This window comes from Zonotrichia albicollis, chromosome 1, assembly GCF_047830755.1.
Source record: "Zonotrichia albicollis isolate bZonAlb1 chromosome 1, bZonAlb1.hap1, whole genome shotgun sequence".
Classification (NCBI taxonomy): domain Eukaryota; kingdom Metazoa; phylum Chordata; class Aves; order Passeriformes; family Passerellidae; genus Zonotrichia; species Zonotrichia albicollis.
In genome coordinates this window covers 2,185,109-2,198,491 of record NC_133819.1, presented here as the reverse complement: position 1 = coordinate 2,198,491, position 13,383 = coordinate 2,185,109, and the positions used below count along the sequence as shown (strand labels likewise).

Below are 13,383 nucleotides of genomic sequence, written 5' to 3'. Positions count from 1 at the left end.
ATTATGCACAGTGTATACATGACAATGTACTTGCTGAGGTAAATGACAAATAGAGCATGAAAATTAACAACAAATTACAAATTTAATCCAATTTATGCTTCTGGGGATTGAAAAATACAAGTTTACCATTAAATCCATATACTGGAAAAGGGGTGGCACAAAAATACAAAATGGTATTTGCTATGAGAGCCCAAGAAACTTCTGGAAAACTGCTTCAGGCACAGGGTGGGATTCTTGGGGTTGTCCTGAATGGTCTTTGTGGGTCACTTCCAGCTCAGGATATTCCATGATTTTGGGAGCATTATTATCATTCCAATAGTGTTGCTGAGCCAAACTTGAAACTTCATCTGGGTCACAGATCTAAGGCAAAACCAAATGTAACCTTTCTACATTTAACAGAAAATATACCCCTTGTCCTGTCCTGTGTCTCCCACTCCAAAGAACACCCAAAATGACAAGGAGCAATCAAAGACTTTTCCTTTTAGATGAGATCAATCCTTTCTAAACTAATTCAATTTTGGTTGCTTTTGTTTCCTGGTATTATATCATTATTCTGCCACAAATCTTTAGAAAATAAAAAAAAACAGGTTTCGAACATTACATCTGGGAAGGGGGGGAAATTACAGGGAAAATTTACTGTTAGTAAATGCTAAGCTGGTAAAGAATGATCAACTTGTAGCCATCAATGCTAAGACAAACTGACCTTCTGTCAAGTGGCCACCTTCAATACACAGATCTCTTTTTCTCTTGGTTTTAAACTGGTCTAGAAATCTGTGAATTAGTTTGAACTTCTCTGGACCCTCTTACAACCCCAACCCCTGCCCTCAGCTGAGCTTTAAAATGTATTTTCCATAAATGCTTGTGCAGCTGCAAGCAGAGAAGCTGCATGGAGGGTTAGAAGGGGCAGATAGGAGCCTGGGGCTGCAGCCAAAGTACACTGAAGTCAGTGGAAATTTCCACTGAAGTCAATTGATTGACAATCAGAGTCTCCTGCTCATTTGGGGAAGGACCATTTCAATGCTCAGAAGGGGATGCTGAGGTTCAGCTCAGCTCTGGAGAGCCCAGCAGAAGCCTTCACTGCATTAATTAAGAGTTAACAACCAAAACACAGACTCAGAGATCATGTCCTAATATTTCCCAGCCATTAGCTTGAATTTCAGGCTGCATTGAGCCATCACAGCACTTGGATTCACCTTCAGGAGACATTGCCACACCTCACCCTAGTGAGAGACACTCCAGTGTGTCCAATAGAGACATCACTCTTATTTCCAGCTTTGCAGTGTCAAAAAAGAGCAGAAAATTAGAGTTGCTTCACTTCTCCATCAAGTTGGGCTCTGCATGACATGGACAAGTGCCTGAAGCACTGAGGTGGCTACAGAGACAGGAGAGGAGCTGCCAGGGACCTCTCAGCAACCAGGGGTTTCTCTCAGCCCACCTGTGTGCCATTCCCATCACTTCCACACCTTTCTGTGCCTGCAGGAGCAGGGTGAGGGCTCCCAAAGCCTGGCTCTCATGCTGCTCAGTTCCTAAAGTGCATCCTTCTCTCCCTGATGAGCTGTGCCCAAAAAAACACACGCCAGATGCTTCCTGGTACCTCTGAGAGTCAGGAACAGCCAAAAAACAGTAAAAAAACAGTCAGGAATGGCCAGAAAACAGCCAAAAAACAGCCAAAAAAAAAAAAAAACCCAGCCAAAAAAAAAAAACCCTGCCAAAAAAAAAATACCCCAGCCAAAACAAAGCTAAAAAAGCCAAAAAAAGCTTAAAAAAAACCAAAAAAAAAAAAAAAACCAGATTAAAATAAAGCCAAAAAAAACAGCCAAAAGAAAAAAAAAAAAAAAACAGATAAAAACAAAACCAGCCCAAAAAAATTTAAAAAAAAAAAAAAAGCCAAAAAAACCAGCTAGTCAGGAACAGCCAAAAAACACCACATGCCTGTTGGTTTTGCTCCTGAACCAAACTGATGCAGCAAATCCATCCAAGTGGCCTCCAGGTCCAGCCTCCCTCTCCCATGGCTCCCAAAAACTCATCTGGTGTTTGCAACTCCTCCCCATCCAGTTCAAGCTCCTGTGTCCACAGATCTCCTAGTGTGGGGTGAAAACCGCATCCCCTGCTTTACCTACACCTCCAGCAGCTTTTACCACATGCCTTCATACTCTATAAGGTTTTTACACCTTTATAAATGGCCAGGATGACAGAAAAAAACCCAGGGATCAGTGAAAACAGTGTGTGCTCGTTATTATAGGTATTTTTCTAATGTGGAATGAAAACAGGGTTTATTCCTTGCTCTGCTGCTGGCTTGCTTTTATAATTATGAGATAGACACTCCAGTTAGTCCCCATCTGAAAAAGAGGGGGGAAAACTTGTTTTATGGTTGTGGAGAGCATAAAATGCAGTAAGAGGCATGAAATCCTAACCTGCAGCAAGGATGAGGCTGTGTGTGTATCCAACCCATCTGACAAATTAGGGTGCACAAACATTTTATAATTTTAACAAGATTACATTTTATAATTTCATTTATAATTTAAACAAGATTACATTTTATAGTTTCAAATGGGATAAAACCCATCACAGTGGATTAGGATGATCAATAGATTTAGGAGCCAGGAGAGGACAGACTTGTGAATGCACTGAAGGGACAAGATTTAATTTTTCTACTGTGTAACTTGTCAATCAACTTATTCAATAATTGCTCTGATTTCAATTATTTACAGGTTCATTCAAACTTCAAAAAAAGCCCAGTAACTCTGAAACTTAAATTTAAAAAATATTAACTCTCTGCAAGTGCCAGGCCAGCTGCCTTGGAAGCAACAGGACCAGCAACAAAGCATGAATAAAGCCAGTCAATGCAAATGCCCTTTCCAATAAATCTCAGGCATTTGCCAGTGTCACATTTCCCCATGTAATCCCTCTGTGATGAATCATTTGCAGCAGAGATCACATTCCCATCCTGGGCATTTCTGAGCACGCCAAAGGCAAACTGGCAGCACTTATAATTTTGCTTTATGTCTTTATTCATTCGGATTTTCACTGGTTTGTGTTTGGGGGAAGAGGCAGAACTGCACAGAGCTGTCAGATAAATAAATAAATCACTGCCCTGGGGCCAACAAGCAGCTGGTCCAGACCTCCTGTGCCACCACTGCCAGTGTTTGCTTCCCTTGGGCAGGGGAATGAGAGTTTGCAGTGGGAACCACCAGAGAGTTCCAGTTCCTGATGGAGAACACAGAAGTGGAGAACTATGATGGTGGTGCCACCAAATTCTTGAATGATTTGGGTTGGAAGGGACCTTAGAGACCCATGTTCCACCCATGGTAAACCATCCAGTTCCAACTCTGCCATGGCAGGGACACCTTCCACTGTCCCACATTGCTCCAAGTCCTGTCCAGCCTGGCCTTGGACACTTCCAGGGATCCAGGGGCAGCCACAGCTGCTCTGGGCACCCTGTGCCAGGGCCTCAGCACCCTCACAGGGAAGAATTTCTTAGTAATATTCAACCCAACCCTGCTCTCTGGGGAAGAGAGGAATTTCTTCCTATTATTCAACCCAACCTCCCCCTTATCCAGCCACCCTACCCCTTGTCCCCAGTCTCTCTCCAGCTCTCCTGGAGCCCCTTCAGGCTCTGGAAAGGGCTCTGAGCTCTCCCTGGACCCTTCTCTCCTCCAGGCTGGACATCCTCAGCTGCATCCCAACCTCCTGGATTCACTCTGCAGTGCTGGCTGATGGATTGGGTTGGTTTCATGTTCTTTATCACTGCTGATCTGCACCTGGAAAACCCTCCCCAGCCTCTGAGAAGGCAGAGATGTCCCCACCATGGTGAGCCATCCCCCAGGCTGTGAGCAGCCTGTGGTGAAGCTCTTTGTGTGAGACAGGACAGGGGGAACAGGTTATTCTCTGCCCAAGCCTTTCCATTCAAGGATTAGAAAGAGAATCCTGTCTGCCATGGTAGGAAAATTAATCTACCAACACCAGAGGTTTATGTCCAAAAAGGAGACAGAGGAGTCCTTTTTGGCTTTATTTGAATAAAGGGAGAGGCCATGGGGCATTCCCCTAAGGTCTCTCAAATTTTTGGAGGATGCAGCCTCCCTTTTTATCCCAATTTTCCAGACACATTTCCCTTCTCTCTTTCCCCATTTCTGAGGTACTTGAGAGGTACAGACTTCCCAGAATGCCTGATACCAAAGATTTCCCTTTAATGTATAACACTCCCTTTTAATTTTTAATTCTTATGGAATTTAGGGGTTTTTTCTTCCCCATTGTTTCTTTCGTCTTTCAATGCCTAATTTCATTTATCAGCAAACCTAAAATTTATTTGTAAAAGCAAATCTCTTTTTCCATTCATCAATCAGTGGAATCCTTCCCATGGTTTCTTTTCTCTCTCAGTGCTGGTTTTATCTACCAGCAGACCCACAGCTTGTTTGGAAAGACAAATCCACTATTCCTCTCAACCAGGACTCAGAGCAAAAAGCACTGTGCAATCCATCCCATAAAACATTCCCAAGACAAAGTTGGCCACAAGTAGCAAAATTAGAGACTTTGGGGACATAATTAAACCTAAGGGATCACCAAGGTCCAAACACAGATCAGAAGCACAGAATTTCTCTCAACACCACATTAAGCCCTTCACAACCCTATTTGCTCATTTCCTCAATTCTCTTTTACCCTTTCTTTGGTCAAAAATACATTGATTTGAGGTATTTTTCTTGCCTTTGGAATTTATGTTTCCTGAACTTCCTCTGCAATGCTAGATTCTAATCCTCTCACTCCTTTTCCTGGCAGGAAAGGCAGGATTTACAGGGAACCTCCTGTCTCTGAACCCTGAGCTTTCAAAGAACATCCCTGAAATGAAAGCTCCAGATAAAAATCAAGGCAGCGCCACTATTACTGCAGTTAACACGAACTTATCTGTTTGTATTGTTCCATCTAAAAACATCAGGAAATGGAATCCGTGGGTGGGAAGGGAAGTCCATGAGTTGTCAAATGGGAAGTTTGGGTTCCCTTTGATGTTTAAAATCCTGCTGAGGGAAAATTGCAGCAACACGGCTGCCCTCTGGCTTCCAGCAGCCTCCCAGGGAATGGACAACTGTTACAGACATATTTTCATTAAAAATCTTTTCTTAGGATTTTTTCCTTCTGAGAAGCTGAGAGGCCTCAGGAACAAAATGTAAACATTGATTATCTGCTGCTGTGGAATGCAACAGGTGCATCTGGGATTGGTCTTGTGTAGATATTTGGAATTAATGGCCAATCACGGCAGAGCTGGCTCTCTCTCTGTCCCAGCCACTGACCTTTGTTAATTCATTCTTTTCTGTTCTTAGCTATCCTTCTGATGAGAACCTTTTCTTCTATTCTTTTAGTGTAGTTTTAATGTAATATATATGATAAAACAATAAATCAAGCCTTCTGTAACACGGAGTCAGATCCTCATCTCTTCCCTCATCCTCAGACCCCTGTGAGCACCATCACAGACAACTCTGGAATAGCACGAGTGTTGGGTGTCAGCTGCAGGCTGGGTGACATCAGCCGGGCTCTGGTGGGTGCCTGAGAGCTGTCACAGCAGACAGGGAGCTCTGGGGGTGAAATGCACACCAGAACAGCCAGTGCTGCTGCCCAAGACACCCCTAAATCGGGGCTCAGCGCTCTAATCCAGGCGGGCGGGATTCATCCCCTTCCAGCAGTATCTGCGCCTCAGGGCTTAGCTTGGCCTACTCTGAATTCCACTGCAGTGAGGGAGAAGCGATTTTGGCATGTCCAAAGGTCACTGGGTGGGCAGATGGGAGAGGTTTCTGTGGGGGATCCGTCACTGGAGGTGTTGGACACAGAGAACCTGCAGCGCACCAAGCCTTTTGCGAGGAGCTCCTAACTGGGCTCAGATAAGGTTTTGTTGGAACCCAGGACATCCCTCTGGCTGCCCTGCATGGCTCAAACCCCTGCCAGGGGGCTCAGAGGCCCTACATGGAGCCAAAGACCCCTGTGCCTTTGGTTTTAACCCATGGAGAAAATTACCAACTTTATGTGAAGGTTTGCAAGCCACAAGAGTTTAAGTAGAACAACAGTTAGTTTGTCACAAGGTGGAAAAGTAGAATTTTGGGGTTTTTAGAATGGCGTTCAAAAGCCAAGATGGAGGGATTTGGGAATGCCTTGTCCTTCTTTCTTCTTCTTGGCCTCCATCTTCTGTGTGATGGTGACACTTTTGGATTGGTTTAGAGTAGAAGCTCACTGTCTAACATAGGCCATAGGTATTAGGAAATTATTGTAAATAATGCACGCGTAGTTTTTAGTGCAAAAAGGTAACACTGCCTTGGAGGCGTGTTATCTTTTTATACTAAAGAGGTCAGTGTGCCTCAACCCGACCTGCTGGACAGATCTCAGCAGGTCAGAAAAAGAATGTAATAAATAACAGAAAATAAACAACCTTTAAATCCACAGCCAAAGGATTATACTCCTTCTTCAAACACCAGGCTGGGAAAAAAGAGACTTTCTAACACCTTGGGGTCATCCTGACCACAGAGACTCCAAGAAGGTTTGTCTGCATTCCCTCCCATCCACAGCCTCCATCCTAAGCCAAAACCCATGGGAGATGCTGAGGGAAAGCTCCTGGCAGGCCAGGGGCTGACATGGTGTTAAACATGGTGAGCAGCCCTCGGGGAAAAGGAGAAGCTCGAGGTACAGTTCTGACCTTCAGGGTACAGCTGAAATGCACCAAGTGCCCTCAGAGGGACCTGCACACCCTCATGCTTCCCCTGTTAAGCCCTTATCAATAATCTGGGTGTTCCCAGTGATTGGTAGCAAACAAGGATTCAAACATTTAGAGAATTCCAACGAGGAGCAAGAACAAATCAGGAGGTTTGTGAACATCACTGGGCAAGAGTGTGAGATATCTCCCAGCCACGTCAGCAGCACACACTTCATAAAACCCACAACAGATTCAAGTCTCTTAGGGGATTCATGAGGTTAAAACACTTTTTATCTTTCCTCTCTACAGAGACAGACCTATCTTAGAAAATTCATCCCACTTTCAACCACCAGAAACCATTTTCCATCAACACAACAGCACCTCCAAGAAACCCCATGCAGGGAAGGGATTTCATCCTCCTTGGGTTTTACTGCAACATGGGGGCTTCACTTTACATCCCACCCTTGATGGAGCCACAAAACCACCCCTGAAACTCCCAGAAGCCTAAAGCTGCACAGAGCAGCCCCTCACGACTCCACAGCAGCCACTTTTCCTTCTATTCTTATGAGCCTCACACGGCTGTTCTGACAACAGCAAAAAGCCAAAGCACCAGGGAGGTCTGGGCACATTGTGATGTTCACTCCTGTTCTGTGGGGCTGAGAATTAATGAGACAAATTGAGAGAAAACACACAAATTCTGAGGTTTCCAACCCAGGAGACAGAAAAGAAGCAACAGAAATGTAGAAACGTCATCACAAATTTCACCCAGTTGCATTTTGCTTTACACACAGGCCAGAAGAGAAGCAGCTGTGGCAGAATCACAGAAAAAAACAGACTTCCAAAGCTAGAAATGCTCCTGTTTTAGCCATGTGATTTCCTACAGGAGGGAGTTGCAGGATCACAGCTCCCATATGGACAAAGAATTCCCTTGGTGACAATCAGGCACGACCTAAGCCCTTGTATTTTAACAAGTGCACGTCATTGTCATTACAGTCACTCCACCCCATTGAGCTGTAGGGCCCAAAATAGCCTCAGCTGTCCAGCTCCATCTCTCCCTATCTCCCCTCAGAACCATTTGGAGAAATGGGAGGAGGGTGGGGGGCTGCAGAGTGAATCTGTATTGACACCAGAGAGGAGCTCAGAGGGGGAAAAAGTCCTGGCTGAAGAGAAAAGCTGCACTGAGATGATGCCCTGGAAATAAAGCTTTTTGAAATGTTCCCTTCTGCCACCTCTCCATGTGTTTTTCCAGGCTCTCCATGCCCAGTGGTGTCTCAGATTTGGGGACAAAGCGTATCAAGTTGAGTCTACTGCTCTAAAGCTGACTTTTTTCACTTTCCTCCTGTGGAGGTTGATCTTTGCTCAGAAGCAATTAAGCAGAACATTCCACATTTGGCTCAGAGATAAAGAAGGAGGGATTTACGACTTGCACCTTCAGCTCCATCCCCAAAAAAATTTCATAAAGCAAAAGCAGCAAAACATCCTCCAGCATGGCACAACAACCACCTCACCCTCCCTCAGCTACCAACAAACCTTCTTCACATCCTGCTGGACACCAGCATCCCCAAATCCACCTCTCCTCCGCTGAAGGCTTTGTTCTTACCTGGAGTCTTGTCTGAGTCTGAGGAGGACAAAGCTCCGGGCAGAGGAAGCAAAATCCGATTCCTACTGCGATGAAAGGAGGGGGAAGAGGGAAGAGGGGAACAGAGGACGTGGGGAGACCATGTTGGCTTGGGTTCCCCCCCTCTTTCCCCTCCAGGAAATAAAACAGAAACCTCAGCAATGGCAGGGAGGTGCAGAAGGTGCCCCCGAGTCCCCCGGCAGTGGCTCTGCTGGCCGGGGTCAGGCTGTGCCACCCCCTGACCCTCCTCTCTGGGTTCTCCTCCTCCAGTCAAATCGCTGACGTGCTTCTCCTTGCCTCCAGAGCCTGGCTCCAAAATAGCTCTGGGTGTCATTTACCGGGGAGATTAAATTTCCTGCGGCACACAGGCAAAAGGGCAGCGTTGTAGGGACTCACTGCCACAGCCCAGCAACAGCAGGAGGGCAAAAAAACCCAAAAAAATGGGGGTTTGGGTGGGCTGGAGGACAAGGTGGGTCAGAGGAGCTCCTCAAGGGTCCATCCCACAGCTAAATGGGATGGGGGCACTCAGGAATGGGGGGCTGCTGAATTATCAGCGTTGCATACTGGACAGGAATTCTGTCCCAAAGGCATCAGATCAATTGTAGGTTTATTTATAAATAAATAAATAGCTCCCAGGCAGGAGCTGTTACAATGGCAAATCAACAGCAAGTTAATATTCCTAAGTGTGTCTCTGCCCCTTCACCTTGAATATATATATAGGTTATATGAAGTTACGTGTATATATATATAACCTATACCTCATGAACACAAACTGTGCACAAAAATCACCTGAGCAGCCAATTCATCACATCTCAGAGGCTCAACATTATTATTTTTATGTTTACAAGTCAAATTTCTACTTTTTAAAAAACATTTCCTTGGAGTCCATGCCAATTCTTATTGGTGATCGCAGTGCTTTAAATTTAAAACTGCTTTTTGCTAATGGTCAATGAGTGACAACAGAGCCCAGCAGGCTCCCCCACTTCAGCTCTGTGCAAATATCAGGAGTGAACTGCAAGATATGCTTATTTTTGGCAGTAAACAAAGCAGATAAGGCGCTGCACAACCCAAGGCTCTGAAGACACAGTGATAGGTTGTGTTAAATCACTTTTCAGGCCCTGCCACCACCAGGGCAGCAAAAGGGAGTTTTAGCTGGGATTTTTGAAAGCAGGGATTGAAGAGAATCAAAGAACTCCAGAATGGTTTGGGGTGGAGGGGATCATCTTGTTTCATGCCCCAGGAATTGTCCAAGGCCAGGTTGGACAGGGCTTGGAGAAATTTGGGGTAGCTGGAGGTATCCTTGTCCATGCAGGGTGGAATGAGGTGAGGTTCAAGGTCCCTCACAGCTGAAACTATTCTGTGATTCTGTCAAAATCAGTAATTTGATTTCAGGATTGAGGAGAAAAAAATATTTAAGGTGCTACCTGAACATTCTGTGCACTGGCTGGGGGACTTCACATCTGTGAAAAACTCATCCCCTCTTGAAGACAGTGCCCACTGTGCTTGTTCCACCCTCTCTTCTGAAGGTGGAATAAAGTTTCAGCTGTAGGACTTACAGAGGCTTCCCAAAGACACAGGAATGTGCCCAGGGAGTGTTGGCAACAGCTCTCAGCAGGATTCTCTCTGAATCAGCAGAATTTGGTATCTGAACAGGCACTGCTCCACAAACTGGACATAAGCAAACTCCAAGGTCTGTCCCCAGCTGATGCCTCAGGTTTTGGGTTTTATATTTTCAGGTTCTGTGCTGCTTTAGTGTGTGGGTCTGAGCTCCACATCAGGGCATGGTGAGCTCTGTGCACAGAGCAGGGAGACAAAACAATTCCTGCTCCAGCTGGGCACCAAGGACAAATGATCCAAATCTCAGCCCAGGAGCACAAACCCCGTGGGCTGGAGAGAGAAAAACAAGCAGGGTGGGACTGCCTGGGCTGAAGCTGGAATGGGACAATGAACTGCAAGGTGCAAATGGAGCAGAGCTGATCCCAGGGAGAGAGCCCGGGAGCGCTCGTGCATTTTGGGGCCATTTTGGTTCATCTTGGGTGCAGCCCTGGCTGGGTTCTGGTGCTGCCCAAGGTGCATCCATGGAGGGTTTTAATAAATCCCTGCTTTATTCTTTAGCTCTGTCCAGTCTCTGCTGTAAGTCAGCTTTCTCAAGGCATCACAACTGGTAATTTAGAATAATCCAGAGTCCATTTGGAGCAAACCAAAGGAAATTTGCTGCTCCCCAACCCTCCATGACACCACCTTGCCTTTCCCTGCTCTATGCACTTGTCAGAGGCACCAGGTAGATTGTTATGGGATTAAACAAGCAGTGCCTTTCCTTTGACATCATGGTGACTTTGAGGAAGATCTCAGAGACGTTATGATCTCCACCTTGGGTTTTTTTTTGGTAAAGGACCACCTGTGTGTACCAGAATTGCAAAGTGACTCCACCAATGCCCTGTGCCATTAGCAACTCCTTCAGGGAAGAAATTTTCCCCAATATTCAAACTAAACCTTTCCTGGCACAACTTGAGGTCCTTCCCTCTCCTCCTGTCCCTGTTCCCTGGGAGCAGAGCCCAACTCCCCTGGCTGCCCCCTCCTGTCAGGATTTGTGCAAAACCAGAAAATCTCCCCTAAATCTCCTTTTCTCCTCCTTTTTTTGCCCTAATTCTCCTGATATGAGTTGGATTGTCTGAGCTACCCCTAAAAGTCACTAAAAATTGAAAAGAGAGAAACAGCTCCAGCCCAAATGAGTTATTAACCTATTCAGGAACTAGAACTTGTCATGGGTTTAAAATAAAGGAGCATCTTAAAATGATGAGCTAATAAAAGTTCCAGCTTATAGAGAGAATTGTGAAAGGCTTGAAAAACACCCTGAATCTGGATGAAGACAAATAAAATATCATCAGGCACAACTCTAGTCCCTTCCTCTTTGAAATAAACACTCAGAACTTTTCCATAAATGTTTTCTGCCCAACAAAAACCATGAGGAAGATGTGCTCAAAACAGAAACTTGTGCAGTTTTAAAACACAGAAAAATCTTTCCTTGCCCTTGAAAACCATAATTTGGAGTTCCAAACCTGCCCACCTGAAGAGTTCAGTTGGAAATAAAAGGATGCCAAACAGAATTAACCAGAGTTTACAGGCACCAAAACAAGCTGTGCTTGGGTTTTTTCCAAAAAAATAAATTTAAATTATTTGAATTATAATAACTAGCAAGGCCTGAGGCATTACATCTTATTTCAATATTCCTCTGAAGTATGAGATTTTTTGCATAAAAAGGCAGATTTTTGTAAAAAAGGTTATATTAATCCTGCTTCTCTCTGTGGGAGAATTTAATTTTATTTTTCCCCATGTGAAGCTGCACAAGAATTTAAAAGCTGACACCATTTATTTCTCCTCAGTATGTTTACTCAGTTTTTACAGCTAAAACACCCTGACTCTTTGTCTCCCAATCTAGCATTGTCAGAAAAATAAAATTAAATAAAATCAACGTTAATAAAATCTTCACAAAGAAACAAGTAACAGAAAATAAGATTTTTTTTTTCCTACCACATCTAATTCTGATGGGAAGAGCACCTAATTCTGAATTAAACCTCACAAGAAATTCCCTAAGGCATTTCTATCATGAGGGAACACATTCCACTAAAAAGTTTACATATACCTGGCAATGTTAATTGACAAAGTCATGGAGGACACAGAAAATTAATATATAGAGGCAAATTAAGTATTACATTGATTTAAAAAGAACAGAGGAACTGGGTTAATTTTTCTTCAATTCCTAACTGGATTATTTTTTTCTTAAAATGCATTTTTTCAGAATTTCAGGACAAAAAAGAAATTAAATCAACAAGGCTGAAGTGACACATCTTGCTAAGGCTTCCAAAAATCTTATAAATGTTCCTTTTTATTTTATGCTTTCCTGAGCTTCTCTGCTCTCAGCATTAAACCTTTTTCTATATTCCTAATAAAATACCTAAATTTAAAAATTTCTGCTGAATTTTTAAATTTAGGTATTTTACCTAAACTTTACCTGATTTAACCCTGTATATCCCAAACATTTTGTCAGGATATCTGGAGATGTTTGAAGAGTGGACACATTTGTGCATTCCATTATGGATTTTTGCCCATTTCAAAACAACTGAGGAGTTGCTGATCCCAAATCCACCTTTGCTTCCCAGTAATCCCCAAGTTTTCCCAGAGTTGCACCTGAGCAGCACTTTCCTGGCATTAAGAATTAGAATGCAAAAATAAAAAATTTTAAAAAATTAAATGAAAAGTTAAAAAAATATCTCCTGAATTTTTGGTTGGTAGAAGTCTAAGCCTGGCTGAAGCCTCAAAGGACTCTGCCAAAATCAGATTTTCAATAAAAATATGGTTCTGATGGCAAAATCTGTGTGGTTCTGTAGGGCAAATCCTTCAATTTTGGCATTAAACCTTCAATAACCACACAGTGAATAAAGCTCTGCACCTGCTCTACACCACAATCCAAAATTGTCTACAGGTCTCTCACAGTGCCAAGTTATTTCTTACAGGAAAAAAATTAATTTCATGCTGGTAGAAATGTAAATTTTACAACTTCTTTTGCACTGAGGGCAGTGTAAATGCCATGGAAAAACAGCACACTTGGTATAAAAATGGTGTTTTGCCCACAGAAGATGTGGACTTCCCATCCCTGGAAGGGTTCAAGGCCAGGTTGGATTAGGCTCTGAGCAACCTGAGAAGTAGTTTTATTTAAAAAAAACCCAAACACATAAACAATCACAGCACAAAGCAAACAAAAGCCCACAAACAAACAAAAAAGAACACAAAAAAAACCACCCCAAATCAAACAGACACCATAAAAACAAACAAAAAAAAACACACCAAAAAACCAACCAACCAACCCAAAACAAAAAATCCAAACAGAGAATCCCAGAGTGGTTTGGGTTGAAAAGGACCCAAACAAATTCTGTTTAAAAACCCAAACAAATAAGCAATCACAGCAAAAGGAAACAAAAACCTATTAAAAAAGAAAACAAAAAAAAAAACCCTGAAACAAGCAAACACCAAGAAAATAATAAAAATCTCCCCCAAAAAACCCCCAACCAAACAAACCACCAAACAAGAAACCTAG

The 13,383-nt window shown here is 43.6% G+C and overlaps 2 protein-coding genes across 2 annotated transcripts in view; one reads left to right on the top strand and one right to left on the bottom strand.

Moving 5' to 3' along the window:
- The window catches only part of OBSCN (obscurin, cytoskeletal calmodulin and titin-interacting RhoGEF), a 161,474-nt gene extending 152,908 nt beyond the window's left edge, over nucleotides 1-8,566 (bottom strand). Inside the window, exon 1 of the mRNA XM_074539903.1 lies at nucleotides 8,271-8,566. The gene's annotated coding sequence lies outside the window, so the exon portion shown is untranslated. The remainder of the gene's footprint in view (nucleotides 1-8,270) is intronic.
- Nucleotides 1-13,383, top strand: part of MRPL55 (mitochondrial ribosomal protein L55) — a 137,906-nt gene that overhangs the window by 3,394 nt on the left and 121,129 nt on the right. The gene's annotated exons all lie outside the window — the stretch shown is intronic.